At 37.0% G+C, this 15,746-nt stretch overlaps 1 protein-coding gene across 1 annotated transcript in view; it reads left to right on the forward strand.

The window, feature by feature from the left end:
• The window catches only part of DYNC1I1 (dynein cytoplasmic 1 intermediate chain 1), a 377,776-nt gene that overhangs the window by 272,843 nt on the left and 89,187 nt on the right, over nt 1-15,746 (forward strand). The window lies entirely within an intron of this gene.

The following is a 15,746-nucleotide window of genomic DNA, read 5'->3' on the forward strand; positions in this document are numbered from 1 at the left end:
GTGAAATATTACAGACAATTCATTATAATTTATCACGCTGATTCTCTTAGATTGGATGAAGCCCAAACACAGCTGAGTTAGATGCATATTAAATTACCTCTTACTTAGGAAGAGGGTGGTCCACCATGGCAGGATGGTGCTCATTAGCAAGCTGAGAGGTTTCTCTTCCTTAACTCTTCATTATCTGGTTATATATTGTTCCTGGTTCCCCAGAAACACTGGATATCTTTCCCTTTACATTTGTAGAAGTACTCTGGGTACTGTGAATCTCAATTGCAACCAGTTCTAAAGATAAAATACTCAACACCACATATTTATAAACAAAATGCAAATACTGTGAATATGGACCCTCTTCTGACATCAAACTTTTCAAAGAAAAGGAGAAAATTATTATATTTGTGTTTTCATTTACACTGTATACACCTACAAAAAGTGACATAATTCACTATGCATTATGTCTAACATGCATATGTATACTGTAATGTATGTGTTAATTAATAGTTATATTCTTCTGACTAATTGACACTTATCACCTAGATTTGTCAACAGAACAGAATGGTGTTTGTCTTCAGATTTTTTTTTTCCAAAATTGGTAGCATGAAACTCCATGGCTTTTAATGTATGCATTCATATTCTTATAAGATAGGGCTTTCTCATTCAGGAAAGGAGAGCAGAGAAAAATCCTTCAGGAGCTATAAATTTAATCATTTGATCCTTACAGAATTTTTATTCAAACATTTTTATTTGTCTCTGGGTTTGTTTATTATTTTGACCTTTTAAAATCTAGCTCAGGTTGAACAGAAAGGAATTTGATACTCATTTATCAGTCAGTCTTCCAAGTAGACATAAATGTTAGGTTAAAAGGGGATTTATCTCAGCTTAAAAATGAACTACCAGAACAGATTTCTGTCCTTTCCACACTCTAGTCACTTTCTGTCTTTGAGTCTCTTGTTAAACATCAAAGAATCTTTAGTTGAAAAGCTCTGGTGTAGAAATTAAGGGATGGATTTGGGGTTGGGTGACAATCACAAAAATCAGTTTATCCTTGTCTTTTGCATCAATCTTATAGCAAGCACTTAAATCCATTTTTCCCCAGTCCTTTTCAGTACTTCAAAGTAGTTGTTTATCAATTCACCCACCAAGTTAGACACAGTCCTAAGAGGTCATCTGGTTCATCTGAATGCCTTAGGCATAAGCATATCTAAGTAATTCGAGGCAGTTAAAAAGACACAAGACTGCTTTCACCTCCAGGCCACATTGCTTGCTTCATTGACTGTAGGGATCTACTCTTTTATTTCTGGAGATCATTTTTTTTCTAAAATAGTTTCTTATGAGAAAGCTTCTATTATTGCCATTTTTTTGGTATTCTCATGCTAATTTTAGAATACAAGGTAATGAGACTTAATGCAGGACATTCCATGTTTTTATATGGTTCCTCCAAATGTCGATTATCTGCAGAAGGTTATTGGGTTACCTCTGGAGACTGTGTTTTTGGTCTCTTCTGTTTATTGGCACACTCTCAGCAGTGCCCAGAATTTATTTCTGTGCAGGGGATCACTCCTGATGAGGCAGGGGAACCATATGCACTGCAGAGAATTGAAATGAAGTTGGGTCTATGAGATGCAAATTTGCTGCCTACTGTCCTATCTCCTGTCTCTAAACTGGAGATTGCAGTTTCAATTTCATAAGAAATTGTCCAGAAAACAGGAAAATGATAGAGCATAGAATTTTTTCTAAAATATCAGTTGTGAAGATGTTTCATCTATAAATGTTTTTTAAGAAATAATATCTAGGGGCCCGGAGAGATAGCACAGCGGTGTTTGCCTTGCAAGCAGCCGATCCAGGACCTAAGGTGGTTGGTTCGAATCCTGGTGTCCCATATGGTCCCCCGTGCCTGCCAGGAGCTATTTCTGAGCAGACAGCCAGGAGTAACCCCTGAGCACTGCCGGGTGTGACCCAAAAACCAAAAAGAAAAGAAAAAAAAGAAATAATATCTAATACCTGACTGTTCTATTGAAGCATATCATTGACATTTTTATGCAGAAAGATTCATAGATGAAGAGGCTGGATCTTTCTTCAGCAGGTTAGGGTATATTTCTGAATTCTGTCTTGTCCCCTTTGCAAAGCCTTGGTACTTTTTCAGCAAAATATAAATTTAATTTGTGGCTACTCTTCAAGTTAGATGGTTTGATGGTAAAAGTGGTGCAGTCCAGATTGGGATTTAGAGAAGTGTGGCTGCATCTCTTGGCATCACTTTCATGTGGTTGGGTGAGTCGTTCTCAAAAACCCCAAGCATATTTTTGAAGATACTAAACTGGAGACATTTACAATTCTTCCCTCCCTTTTTGCTATTAATCCTTCATGTTTTAACAAGCACTGAAATTGATGCTGCCTACACTCTTTTCTGTCAAAATGGAACTTTTTCCTCTCCTGAATACAGTAATCTGTTCTCTAGTTTTTGCTCAGATAAATCAAAGGATTAGATGACAGCACATGCCAGATCTAAATATCAATTTCCTTTTTTTTAATTAAGCAGGATTTAGATTTTTTAATTTTTAGAAAGCAGTGCTTTTATTTTTTATAAAAAAGGAAACCATATATTCATCTTTCTATTATTTTTTGTCATTTCTACAGAAAAATTTGGTTTTATCTTATACCGTATCCCTATATCAGCTTTGGTATACCAACATATATATATACATATATATATATATGTTACAATAATGTTACAGTACAATAAAGTGGTATTTTATTCAGTAAAATAAATCATTATAATTTTAATTTATAAAATAGGGGGAAAATAACAACCAATTAGGCACACTATATAAAATACTTAATTGGCATGCACCAAAATAAATAAGATAATTTTAAAAATAAGGCTATCTTAGAAAAATCACAATCTAGAAATTGTCATGATGACTAAGGACATGTGTGTCTCGAATGGGACACTGGAATAAGAAATTTGGGTAAAAGCTAGGACATCTGTATAAAGTATGAACTTCAATAAGATTGCTTATTAGTTGTAACTAATGTTCTATATTAATATAAGCATAGTGAAATGCTTAGCAATAGGAGCAAGGAAAAACATGTATGAAACCATACTATCTACACAGTATTTCTGTAAATCTAAAATTATTATGAAAAGCTCGTTCAGAGGCTAGTTAGATAGTCCAGTGGATAAGGTTGTGTATGCAACCAATGAGGATTTGATCCCTGGCATTCCATATGGTTTCCCAAGCACTGACAAGAATAATGATTTCTGAGTGCAGAGCCAGGAACAACCCTCGAGCACCACTGGGTATAGCCCAAAAACATCAAAAATATCAAAATGTTCCACAGAACACTTGATAGCTACTGAAATAAAAGAACTTCCTTTTCCCTTAAAAATAGGATTTGCAAAGGAAACAAACTTTTCTTTTACAAACAAGGAAATAGAACCTTCTATTTAGCAGCTTTGTGATATAGCACTAGTGTGTTACTTTTAGTCTGACACTTGAAGCAAGAAAGGTTTCAGTGTTGAATATGGTTTAAGCAGGTCTTTCTCAGAATGGCTTTGTATTTGGAACCATTTGTTATTAAATTTCTTCATTCTATTGTTGGTAGTTTTTAGCTTCAACACCTAAAAAATATTTTTTTACATAAAAGAGTCATTTTCACCTTGAAGTTTTGGTCTGTATTTTACATTTTAGGGCTTTGGGAAATCCTCAGGTACTACTCTGAACCTCAAATTTTTCAGTAATTGTTTTCACATGGGCCATACTTTTCTTTCATTGCCAAAATGTGACCATTTGCCCAAGAAAATTCTACCTTCTACCTTCTCTTTGTTTTTAAGTCTATATTATTGTATGTTTATTTACTTCAGTAGTATGATTGTTACAGCACACAAGGTAACTCTTCCCTTTTCGATTACTGATAGCAACTCAGAATTATTTGAGGGATAAACATTCATATTATATAAGGATATAATGAAATGACATTTTTTTGTTTTGATGTATAATCAAAAGAGGAAGATAAGGCATTTTCTCCTAAAGCAATGGCAATAAAAAACAGGTCTTATCAGTAATTGGTTTCCAGTAAACCAGTTCGTTTCCAGTAGCTGTTTGGTACAGGCCTCTGAAATGATCAGTGTCAACGAGTTCCCACTTGGCATTCTGGCCTCATTGACAAATCTCACTAAGAATGATATCCATTCTTTTCTCAACTGTTTCAACTAGTAGACTTCTGAGCTGATTCAGGTGAGTGATCTCTACCTTAGCAATAGAAGTCCAACTGGAAAGAGTCAAAGTCAAGGCCAGTGTTATAAGTATGAAACCTGAAAGACTTCCTTTATGTGGAGTATATGAAGTTCAGAGTGCAGTACTCAGAAGTGGGGATCTCAAAGAGAAAGGGTACCTTCAATTAGTTAAAGTTTTCATGGCATGATGGTTTCAGAGTTAACCAGACTATTGTTTATACTTCTGATTTGCTATTTATTATTCATTTGATCTTAAGCCAATATTTTTTCTCTGAGCCTGGATTTCCTAATCTAAAATAACAGGCTAAAATCATCTTAAGAATGCCAATATAGCAAAGTATAGAGTGTTTCACACCTAATGTGCACTCAAAAATTCAGGAATGCCTCTACAAAGGAATAATCATGTACTCTGACAGTAATAAGTTTCATCTTTTTAAATATAAACCAATAAAAATAAACAAAAAATTTATGAGTATTTGCTGTTAATACAGAGTTTGAGAATCGGGGAACAAATTCTTCCATCATTTTAACTGAGTACTATCCAAGGACTTAATAAGAAAAAAATTATGGGTATTTTCCATAAATATGTAGATTGAGACATGGGGAACAAATTCTTCCATCATTTTCACTGAGTATTATCCAAGAACTTAATTATTTAGGAGGGGATAGGAAACAGGAGAAATGCAAATACTTGACCAAATAAAATAAAGTAAATGAAGCAATAGTATTGTAGCAGAGAAGCTTTTGTTTATTGTTTCATTTATTGAGAAAGTTGTAAATATGGCAAGTAGTCTAATGAAGATACCATTCCAGGAATGACTCATATTAGTGCAAAGAAAAATTCATTCCTTAGTGACTTTGGACCATCCTCTACTGATTCATTATTTTAAAACAGAGGTTTTCAAATTTTTTCAAAGATGGGAAGCATGTACTGTTAAATGCATTGTTAAACGCACAGACCATAAGACCTTTTCAAATTCTGATTCTAAAGGTCCAGTTTGGAACTCAAAACCCATGTTTTAATAAATTATCCCAGTACTTTTTTTTTTTTTTTTTTTTTGGTTTTTGGGCCACACCCGGTGTTGCTCAGGGGTTACTCCTGGCTGTCTGCTCAGAAATAGCTCCTGGCAGGCACGGGGGACCATATGGGACACCGGGATTTGAACCAACCACCTTTGGTCCTGGATCAGCTGCTTGCAAGGCAAACACCGCTGTGCTATCTCTCCGGGCCCTATCCCAGTACTTTTTATTTCCAGGTAAATTTAAGAACCATTGGTATTCCTGTGAGTGCACATGAGAATTTTTCTGTAGTATTAAAAGTATACATTGATGTCTGGGCTTTATTTCCAGAAATTCTGATTTAATTGGTATGGGATATAGCATGAGCATTGAGAAATGTTTTTAAGTTTCTCAATTTATGCTACGGTACAAATTGTAATAACACTGATTTTTATATTAGTCTGAGAGCATCCAGTAAATGATAATTAATAAATCATAAAGAAGATTAATACTGGATATATAACTATACGGAAAAAAGTTATTTTTCATATGCATTATTCATATCAACATATTTACATTATTCACATTTATGTTGCAGAATTAATAATCACAGTACTTTTAATATTCATATTAGTAATGCAAACACTGAACTCAGTTTAGGAAAATTTAGGCTTTAAATTATGGTTATTATGGTAGATAGTCCCTTCAGTATAATTACTTTGAATGTTCTATATGTGTGTGTGTGTGTGTGTGTGTGTGTGTGTGTGTGTGTGTGTGTGTGTGTGTGTGTGTACTGTGTATGTGTGTCATGAGGAGGATCAAATCCAGGTCTCATGCATGCAAAGAGGAGGAGCCAAAATAAGGGTTTTGAAATATGACGACTCAAAGAGCTAAAGATGTAGTTCTGGCTTTCTGGAAAACAATATGAATATTCCTTAAAAAATGGAAATTGAGCTTTCTTATGATCTAGCACTATTAGTGATAAACCCTAGTGTTATGTTACAACTTATTTTACCTAAAACAAAGATCATCCCTGGTTCCTTTGTAATTTTGCTTACAACTTGGATTTACCCCCAAATAGACATTGTCTTATTTGTAAACCTGGGTGGGACTGGCTCAGGATAGCCTGGGTTATCTGTCCTCACTGCCCCACCCTGGAGTTTTCTCTGTACTCAATAAAAACAGCAGTTCTAGCATGCAGCTGGCTCTCCATAGGAGGAGAAGATGCCACTTGTTTCACCTTCAAAGTGGTTTGATTATTTCATGCTCAACCCTGATTCAGACTCGTTCACCTGGGGTTAAGATACAGCACTTGGGGGTGATTTTACACCCTAAGAACACAAAAACACAATTAAAAAATGTTCATTGCAGTACTATTTACAATAGTCAGAATCTGGACGCAACTCAGGTGCCTAACAACAGATGAGTGGCCAATGAAACTGTGGTATATCTATACAATGGTATGAAGCTGCCAGAAAAAAATGAAGTCATGAAATTTGTTTATACATGATGGATATGGAGATCTTTATTCTGAATGAAATGAGTCAGAGGGAGAGGGATAAGCAGAATAATCTCTTATCTGTGGGATGTAAGTAAAATAAAAGACAGTGTAGGAATGATATCCAAAGAAAATAGAGATGAGGATTAGGAGGATCGGTTTATGTTAGGAAGATTGCCACAAAGAGTGGAGAATGCAATTTAAAAAATAGTGTATTAAGGGGCCAGAGGAATTGCATGGAAATAGGTTGTTTGCCTTGCATGCAGAAGGACAGTGGTTAGAATCCCGGCATCCCATATGGTCCCCCGAGCCTGCCAGGAGCGATTTCTGAGCTTAGAGCCAGGAGTAACCCCTGAGCGCTACCGGGTATGACCCAAAAACAAACAAACAAACAAATAATGTATTAGGGGCTGGAGCGATGGCGCATAAGTAGGACATTTGCCTTGCAAGCAACTGACCCAGGACAAAAGGTGGTTAGATCCTCAGCGTCCCATATGGTCTCCCAAGCCAGGAGCAACCCCTGATCGTCACTGGGTGTGCCTCTCCCAAGAAGTGTATGAAACAAAAGATGTATTAATGATCCTAAGAGATAGTTTCTCAGTTTAGATCAGGATAAGCTCTGAGCGCTGCCAGATGAGGTCAAAAACACTAAACCACCACCACCACCATCACTCCACCATCTACCACCCATCACCCACCACTTTCCACCACCACCCCCCACAACCACCCACCACCACCACCACCACCACCACCACCAACAACAACAACAACAAAATCAAAAAACCACCATCGAGAGAAAAGAAAAAGAAAAAAAATAAAATTTATCCTCTTAGGCTTTATTTTTTTTTCTCCATATATGTCTCCATATCCTCATCAAACTGGTTCTTTTCTGTTGTTGATACTTTTCCAGTGTTACCAGGATAGAGTTGACATGACTTTTTTTTTTGTGTGTGTGGTTTTTGGGTCACACCCGGCAGTGCTCAGTGGTTATTCCTGGCTCCAGGCTCAGAAATTGCTCCTGGCAGGCACGGGGGACCATATGGGGCACCGGGATTTGAACCGATGACCTCCTGCATGAAAGGCAAATGCCCTACCTCCATGCTATCTCTCCGGCCCCCGACATGACATTTTTAAGTCAAGCCATAAAGTGTATATGAAGATGTATACTATCATGATTTATGGACTAATTTTTGTATTCTTTTTTTTTTTTTTTTTGGTTTTTGGGCCACACCCGGCAGTGCTCAGGGGTGACTCCTGGCTGTCTGCTCAGAAGTAGCTCCTGGCAGGCACGGGGGACCATATGGGACACTGGGATTCGAACCAACCACCTTTGGTCCTGGATCGGCTGCTTGCCAGGCAAACACCGCTGTGCTATCTCTCCGGGCCCTAATTTTTGTATTCTTAACATATAGTCCAAGTCTATTTATATGCTAGACCCTCAATACTGAAAGGTCTCTATATTCAGAGAAATTCTAAGAAAGTTTACCAGAAAGTTTCTTATTTTCAAAAGATAAAATTTCAGAATCAATTTGTTATTAAATAGAAACTGAGTCCAAATATTTTTTCAAGATAACCCAATCTTTCTCTTATACTTTTCTTATTATTTCATTTATTTAGTTAATTAGTTATTTGGGTTAGCCACACACAACAGTTCACAGGGGTTACTCCTGGCTCTGCACTCAAAATTACTCCTGGCAGGCCTGGGCAACCATATGGGATGCCAGGAATTGAACCCAGGTCAGCTGTGTGCAAGACATACACTTTAGCTGCTGTGCTAATGCTCCTGCCCCATAGACACTTACTTTTAAAGGAATTAATAACTTCCCATAAATAATCCCTTCTTTTAAAGAATGCTATGTACATTATTGGTTAGAGACAAGAAGAGAACTCTGAAAGAAGACCCCTTCATCTCAATTGAAGTTAAGTTCTTAATTAATAACTTATGTCTTCTTCTTTTTTTTTTTTTTTTTGTTTTTAGTTTTTGGACCACAACTGATAACACTCAGAGGTTACTCCTGTTACTCCTGCCTATGCGCTCAGAAATGGCTTGGGGGACCATATAGGATGCTGGGGATCAAACTGTGGTCCTTTTTAGGTCATCCATGTGCAAGGCAAATACCCTACCACTGCACTATTGCTCTGACCCCTGTAACTTATGTCTTGATTTTATCACCTTTATACTTTCCACCTTTTCAGAGGTCTGGTGCTTCATGAGTACCGTTAAGAGGGGTTTTGACAGTCATGTTCTTCATGTTGCTTCTATTAACAAAAGCTATATCTTCAAGTTTTATTTAGGCACTTGCAGATATATATATATATATATATATACATATATATATATATATACTAGCTCACTAATAGCCAGAAGCATCTGATCTGTCTGCCTTACAGCCTGTGACATTTAAGCATTTGATTTTAGACACATACAATGCCAGCCACCATTAAATAGCATATGGCGACAATATGGCCATTCCTTCTCTGGGGACTAACAAGAGATGGTACTTGAAATAGGAGATGCTTTTGGATATAGTATTTCTAGACTTCCCAACCATACTGGCTAAGCAGTGGGCAGAATGCCACACAGAAGGACATGGACAATCAGATAAAATGCGAAGATAGAGGGTATGCTTCCCAGCCAGCAATGACCACAGGCTGTTCACCCTGAGCATCGAAGTCTGTGGTTAAGGAAAGTACCATTCTTAAGCTGGTCTGAATTAGCTCTACAAAATAGAAAACAGCCCCCCACATCCACTTCAGGAATTGGAACCTTCTTGAATTAAATGCAGAGGTGTACGGTAGGCTAATGGAACAACTGAAAACATAGTTTTTACTCTTTTTCAATGGAATTTCCTTGTGTATAAGCAAAATAAACTCTTGACTCAAAATAGATAATGATAATGTGAAATCTTGTACAGCTCATGGATATGTGAGCACATGAGCACGGAGGAGGTCTGCCTTTATATGAATGGCCATAATTGAAAAATACAGTAAGTTTCATTAGGCTGCTACAACTATCAAGGGTACTAAATATTGTCAAGAAGACGTGTTCTCAAAACATAGTCTCAGAACCTGGCATGTCATTTGGGCAACTGGATTATGAAAAATAAAAATATGTGATAGTCATCCTACTGGGCATGGTAATTCCTCACTTAACATAGTATCTGTGTTATTTGCATTGGAAAGCAATTAAGCTCACCAGACTTACATCATGTTCGAATATATGAGCAATATATGAGTGTCTTTCTTTTTCGTTTGGGGAGCCACACTGGTGGTGCACAGGATTTACTCCTGGCTCTGAATCCAAGGATCATTCCTGAAGGCTCCGAGAACCATACGGAGTGCTGGGATGGAATCCAGGTTGGCTCGTTGTATGCCAGGGACATGCCTTATCTCTTGTTCTATCTTTCCAACCCCAACACCTTCTATGCTTTGACAGGCAATATAGTCACATCAATGAAGTTACTACCATTGTTAATACCAAGTTCCTTGTGGTGGTAGAAAAGTTTACTTTAAGATTGTTAATATTCTTATAACTTCTGTTACTTTTCCACTTCTGGAAAACTTTTACTTAAATGGTTAATGGTCATACATTATTTCTCAACATAATTCTAAGACTCTGATGATTTAAAATAATAAAATAAAATAAGCAAAAGTTAAAAACATCTATCAAATATGTATCTTTACAGAGCCATGAATAATAAGGTTAGAAAATTTGATTCAAATTAATTTTGCTTGTCTAAATTATTTTAACCATATAAGTTAGCAATATCTTCCTATAGAACTGAATAACTGAATTGATATAAAATTTTAATGAATGTCTAGGAAAGTAAAGTTTTCAATTGGGGGCTGGGGGTGGGTAGAGCTCAGGAGCTATTCCCAACTGGGTGCTCAGGGCTACTGCTGATGGTAAGCAAGGAACCATGGGTGTCAAGGTACAAAACTGGCCTTCTATGTGCTCAGCCCCTTAAGACATCTCTGACCTCAAAGGCCATACTTTTAAATCACACCCCCCAAAAAGTTAACTCACAGATATTTTAGTAGTGTTACCAAGACAATAAAATCATTTGCTCTTGTGACTAATAATAAATTAATTCCACAGCAATAAAAAGGTATCAGATTGGTAGGTTAATGAAGGACAGGGTTTTTCTAAGAGGGTTTGTTGCAACAGGATTGATTTAGACTTTTCAAATTAGAAGAAAAACTTCCCTTTAACAGGATTTCAAGGAACTTTTTCTATGTGTCTAAAGAAAATGAAATATTTATATGAAAAGGTTAAAATTCAGAGGTCAGGGGCCAGAGAAGTGGCACAAGTAGTAGGGTATTTGCCTTGCATGTACTAACCTAGGATAGACCGCGGTTCTATCTCCTGGTGTCCCAAATGGTCCCCAAGCCAGGAGTAATTTCTGATTGCATAACCAGGAGCATCACAAGGTGTGGCCAAAAAAAAAAAAAAGAGTTCAGTGGTCAGAAAAACATATACAGGGAGAAAGTTCTTCCTTTGTAAATGGCCAAACAGATTCCAAAATCTGGCAATGAGTGGGAGAAACTATTCACCCAACATCCTTCAGATAAGGGGCTAATATCCAAAATATACAGGGCACTGACAGAACTTTACAAAAAAAAAACATCTAATCCCATCAAAAAATGGGGAGAAGAAATGAACAGACACTTTGATAAAAAAGAAATACAAATGGCCAAAAGACACATGAAAAAATGCTCCTCGTCACTAATCATCAGAGAGATGCAAATCAAAACAACGATGAGATACCACCTCACACCACAGAGATTGGCGCACATCACAAAGAATGAGAACAATCAGTGCTGGCGGGGATGTGGAGAGAAAGGAACTCTTATCCACTGCTGGTGGGAATGCCGTCTAGTACAGCCTCTATGGAAAGCGATATGGAGGTTTCTTCAAAAACTGGAAATTGAGCTCCCATTCGACCCAGCTATTCCACTCCTAGGGATATACCCTAGGAGCACAAGAATACAATACAAAAACCCCTTCCTCACACCTATATTTATTGCAGCACTATTCACAATAGCCAGGCTTTGGAAACAACCAAGATGCCCTTCAACAGACGAATGGCTAAAGAAATTGTGGTACATATACACAATGGAATATTATGCAGCCGTCAGGAGAGATGAAGTCATGAAATTTTCCTATACATGGATGTACATGGAATATATCATGCTCAGTGAAATAAGTCAGAGGGAGAGAGAGAGACGCAGAATAGTCTCACTCATCTATGGGTCTTAAGAAAAATAAAAGTCATTTTTGTAACAATCCTCAGAGACAATTAGAGGAGAGCTGGAACACCAGCTCACTCCATGAAGCTCACCACAAGAGTGGTGAGCACAGTTATAGAAATAACTACACTGAGAACTACCATAATCAAATGAATGAATGAGGGAACTGGAAAGCCTGTCTGGAGTACAGGTGGGGGTGGGGTGGGATGGAGGGAGATTTGGGACTTTGGTGGCGGGAATGTTGCACTGGTGAAGAGGGGTGATCTTTATAGGACTGAAACCTTATCACAATCATTTATGTAATCAAGATATCCAAATAAAGAGAAAAAAAAAAAAAGATTCCTAAACACCACCAGAAGTGAGCCCTGATTTCAGAGCCAGGAGTAAGCCCTAAACAATCCTGTGAGACAAATACAAATCAAAATGCATTTGAATATAATTCAGTTAACAATATAAATATTTACCACCATTTTATAAAGCATCAAGCTATGTCAAGTGTGGCATGCCCAAGAGATCTGTTTTTAACATTTACAAATATAAAATATAAAACAAATAGAATATTTGATAACAAAATAAGTGAAATTGATAAATCTTATAATTTACCTCTATTTATAATCTGCCAAATATAAAATAAAATTTAGTATGTCTATGTTTTCTCCTCATGATATATTAAAGTTCATTTGCAGCAAAACAAAGTTGGTTTGGCAAGACACTGTGTGGTATTCCAAAATGTTATTCATTTCCCATATTAATCTGAATTTATCAAGTGTATAAGGAATTCTTAGAGGCTGGATTAGCAGTACAGTGAACAGGATGTTTGCCATGCATGCACCTGACTCTGGTTCATTTAAGAAAAAAAAAACCTTTATTGATTGATTCATTTGATTGGTTGGTTGGTTGGTAGGTTGGTTGGTTGGTTGGTTTTTGAGCCACACCCAGCGATGCCCAGGGGTTTCTCCTAGCTCTGCACTCAGAAATCACCCCTGGCAAGCTGGGGTACATAGGATGCCAGGAATTGAACAAGGTCCCTCCTGGATTGTCTCCATGCAAGGCAAACAACCTACCGCTGTGCTATCTCTCCAGGCCCTGGCCCTGGGTCTATTGCCAGCATCCCATATGTCTCTCAAGTATCTCCAGGGGTGATGTCTGAGTACAGAGCAAGGAATAAACTTTAAGTATGGCTAGTATGGCCTGAAAAACCAACAAGTACATGCATACATACATACAAAGAATTCTGGGACAAGAGATACAGTACAAAAGGTGTCTGCCTTTCATGTGGACCAGCAATACATATGGTTCACCAAATAGCAGCAGGAATGATTCATGAGCACAGAGCCAGGAAGAATACATTAAAAAAGCCAATTGTGGCCCTAAAACCAAATCAACAAGCAATTCTAATAATAATTCCAAGGACCAGAGAGTGGAGAAGACTCTTGCCTAACACAACCTAGGATTCATCAGAGAGGTCCCCTTAGCTATGTCAGGAGTAACCCTTGAGCACAGAGCCAGGAATTAAGCCCTGAGTACTACAGGGTATGGCCCTCACCTACAAAAAGAAAACAGAATTTAGATATCAAGATAAAGGGCTTTTGTGGCATGAAATATTTAGGGGTATCTTTGTTATTACTTCTTTGGCACTACATGCTTAAAAATGAAAAAGAAGTGGAAAAACAAAATGAATAAAAAAGTAAAAATTAGAGTACTCATCTTCATGAATTTGGATTCAAGTTGTCAACTTTGTATTTCAATTTCATAAAAAATACCTTCTATATTTTTTCTAATTTAATCTCTCAATAAACATCAAGGTTTGCCGTATGTTCTGGGTTGGAATTTAATTTTATAATTTAATGACATTTCTTTGTATATGTTGATTTGAGTTTTTGTAAATTCAGTTGTCAATGCCACCTGGATAATTTTAAGTCTTTCCAAAGCTTAAAAAAATGTTTCCAACATAGTTCAAGCAACATAAAAATGTCATCAATTGAAACTAAGAAATGTTTATGTGGGATGTGTAAAACAAGAAAGTGACCAGCATTTTCTTTTCCTTAAATTTAGTATCACCATTGAGTGCTTTTCTTGAACTTTATGAAAACCAGCTTGGGGCACAAATATGTTCATCGAATTGTGTTCAAGGAATTGAAACTGAAAAATCATTCAAACTGGAAAAATACATTGAAAAATATTCTACATTCTTTTACTTCAGAATATCAGAGTGTTTCTGATAAGGAAGCATTAGGCTTTCAGCAGATATGACTTTGAAAAAGATGCTTAACTTACCAACTTAACCAGAATGAAGTTAAAATTATTACATCACTTTTTGAGAGATAGGCAGGTGTTAGGCTTTATCTGAGTCTCAGTCTCAGTGAGTCTCAGATTTACTTTTGGCTCTGAGCTCAGGGATCACTTCTGGCAGTGTTTGGGGGACCGTGTATGGTACTGGGAATTGAACCCAAGTCTGACAAAGGCAAGATAAGTGCCTTAGCTACTGTGTTATCTCTCAAGCCCTGCAACAGTTGATTTTTTTTTCCTTTGGTTTTTGGGTCACACCGGAGGCGCTCAGGGGTTACTCCTGGATCTAGGCTCAGAAATCACTCTTTTGGGCTCAGGGAACCATATGGCATGCCGGAACTATAACTACCATCTGTCCTGGATCTGCTGTATGCAAGGCAAATGCCCTACCACTGTACTATCTTTCCGGCTGCCCTGCAACATTTGAATGGATGGGCAGAAGGGAGGGGAGAATGGGCCACACCTGGCCGTACTCAGGAGCTATTTCTGGCTCTGTGTTTCATAGTGACCCATGTTGGTACTGGAGACCATATGCAGTAACAGAGATCAGCACATACAAGTCAAATATCTTTCCTTGCTTACTATATCTCTACCTCTTAGTTTTTTAAGTTACTAGCTAGCTTATCATTTCAATCATTGATCTCCTTCCTTTTTGCTTAGAAAGCTGTAATTTCTCAAAGATATCCAAAACACAAAGTCAAATAGTCTGCTATTTAGAACTTTTGTCTGGCCCAGGCTACCTTTCCTGACAATCTGCTACCAATTGTATCTTCTATATAATCTCCTTCCCAGACAAATCATACTGTGGGCCAGAGTTATACTAGTACTATTTTTTCCTTTCTTCTCATTATGCTATCTCTTAAGAACACATGATTATTTTCCTTTCTACTTGCTGAATGTTCTACATAAACCAGAGTGTGCTATTTTTGCTCTCATAAGATTTTCCAATTCATACTTATACTTCTCTTTTCTTTCCTCAGCTGGCTAAAGCAAATATTCCCACAACTTTCTCTCCCTTTACCACTCCACTCCCCACAATATTAGAACTTAGTGGCATATGAAATAACCATTTTCAAAGTTTCAATACATAAGTGTACAAGTTGGATATGACAAGGATGTTAAGTTCAAGGAATTAGTGGTAACAATGATCTAACTTACCCTTTAGTTCCCATGATATGCCCCTGTCACATGACTGTCTAATAAGAGGCATCTTTTTTTATTTCATAGAAAGGCACTGTATGAATGAACAGTAGCTCTTTCCATCTGCTGGCATGGTTTTAGTTTTCTTTACCAGGGCACATGTTTGTTGATTTGATTTGTTTTTTTTTTTTTTTTTGAGGGAATAAACTTTTTATTCCATTGTGACTAATATATATATATATATATATATATATATACCTTTGATATACCTAAGAGATATGGTTAGATTTAATTAAAGGGATGAAGCACATATATTACAATTAATTTCTTTTGCTT

This window comes from Suncus etruscus, chromosome 1 (assembly GCF_024139225.1).
Source record: "Suncus etruscus isolate mSunEtr1 chromosome 1, mSunEtr1.pri.cur, whole genome shotgun sequence".
NCBI lineage: Eukaryota > Metazoa > Chordata > Mammalia > Eulipotyphla > Soricidae > Suncus > Suncus etruscus.